This window comes from Chaetura pelagica, unplaced genomic scaffold (genome assembly GCF_000747805.2).
Source record: "Chaetura pelagica isolate M959 unplaced genomic scaffold, ChaPel_1.0 scaffold631, whole genome shotgun sequence".
Taxonomy (NCBI): domain Eukaryota; kingdom Metazoa; phylum Chordata; class Aves; order Apodiformes; family Apodidae; genus Chaetura; species Chaetura pelagica.
In genome coordinates, this window is record NW_009952103.1 from 18,991 (window position 1) to 20,935 (window position 1,945).

The window sequence follows — 1,945 nt, forward strand, 5'->3', positions numbered from 1 at the left end:
CTTTATTAAAACATTATTTTCCTATATTTTAATGCATTAAAAATCAAACCTTAACATATAATCTATCACAATTATAATTTATGCAGTTATAAACAATAAAGTTTTGTTCTCTTCCTGTACAGCTGCTGAGCACTAAGCAGCTTTAAGCAACATTTATTATCACCCCAAGGTCTCACTCTTGGCTGTTCCCTTCAAGCCCCAGCACTACACATACACACACACATGACATAAATATGCATATATTTGCATAACTAGCAGGTTGTGAGTGTCTCTGCTCCACCCTCCATCCCTCTGCACCCACCTCCAGTCAGTGTTCCCTGCTGCTCAGCCACCCATCAGGACTCTAAAGCTCCACTGATGACCCTTGTCTTTTTTGCAGCTGATTTCACAGGAAAAATTTATCCCCTCAGCTGATTTATCTCCCCCATTGTTGTGGGGTTTTCTCCCCTCTTTATGCTGTCCTGAACACAGGCTCCATGAAAGATACAAAGAACCTCCCCCCTCAATCCCCTCTGGCACAGCTGATCTTCCCTTTCCTACCTTTGAGCTAATTATTTCATCAACCAACAACCTTCTCCCCCAGTGCTAGCTGAGTTTCTTTAAGAGCCTTCAACAGGAAAGCTTATGGAAGGCCTTGTTTTCCTAGGGAAACTGTGGAAACTCCATCCCTGGAAGTTCTCCAGGTTGGATGGGGCTCTGAGTAACCTGGTCTAGTGGGAGGTGTCCCTGACCATGCAGTGGGGTTGGATCTAGATGATATTTTAAGGTCCCTTCCAACCCAAACGTGTCTGTGGTTCAAACAGTAGCTTTTCAGGCATCTCCTAAGAGTCTTTGTATAAAACATGAAGATCATTTTAGTCCTTCCCATAGTAAAGCAGTTTTTGGGCAAAAGGCCACACTCAGTGTTCCTTGTGCTTGCTCTGGAATGCTTCTTCAGCACTTGATACAACACTTTTTCCCCTCATAAAGCCCCACAAAAATCAAATTATTTGGCTGCAGATCCTTCTTAATGAACACAAGCAGGAAAACAAACCATTTTGATCTCTTCAATTAGGTTTTTTTCTCCTCTGAATGCAGCTCTTCACCTGAAAAACCTCCAAAAACCTGTCAAGGTCCCACCTCCCATGCTCCACAACAAGGTTTAGCACCCTTTCCAAACTGCCCCACAGCCTCAATTCCTTTTTTGTAGTCAGGCCTGCTGCACTTTAGCATTTCACTATCTCAAGATTATAACCCTTCCTGTTTTCCACCATCCTCATCCCAAGACTTGCTCCCAATAGGTCTGTTCACCAAAAAAAGGTACCTATCTAGGAGCCAGTGATCATCTTCCTGAGAGCTTGCTGTACCACCCACCACTCCAGAGCAGCACTTCAAAAAACAGCAGGATAGTGCCAAATCCTCCCTCGCTCCTTACTTCAGGATCCTCCAAGCACTGTTGCTAGCAGCTTCCTTCCCTCAAAAACCCCACAGCAACACAGATTAGAACAAAGCTCTGGATGATGTCTCTGGTCCAACACCCTCACAATGCAGGGCCAATTACTGTGAGGGTGGTGAGAGCCTGGCCCAGGTTGCCCAGGGAAGCTGTGGCTGCCCCATCCCTGGCAGTGTTGAAGGGCAGGTTGGATGGGGCTTGGAGCAGCCTGGGCTGGTGGGAGGTGTCCCTGCCCATGCAGGGGGGTTGGATCTGGATGAGCTTTGAGGTCCCTCCTAACCCAAACCAGACTGCGATTCTCTCAACTTCCAACACATCACTTCTTAGACTCTTGCTGAATAAACCAGAATAACCCTAGGAAAGGAGATCCCACACCCTATAATCCCGTGTCTCTGAAGGGAGCCTCCCATGTGGTAACTTGGCTCTGGCAAGTTCATCCCATCTCGGAGAGCCCACAACTCATCTCAGGGCACCTCTCATCCCACCCCGGGCCTCACCCCCATCCCACTCTGT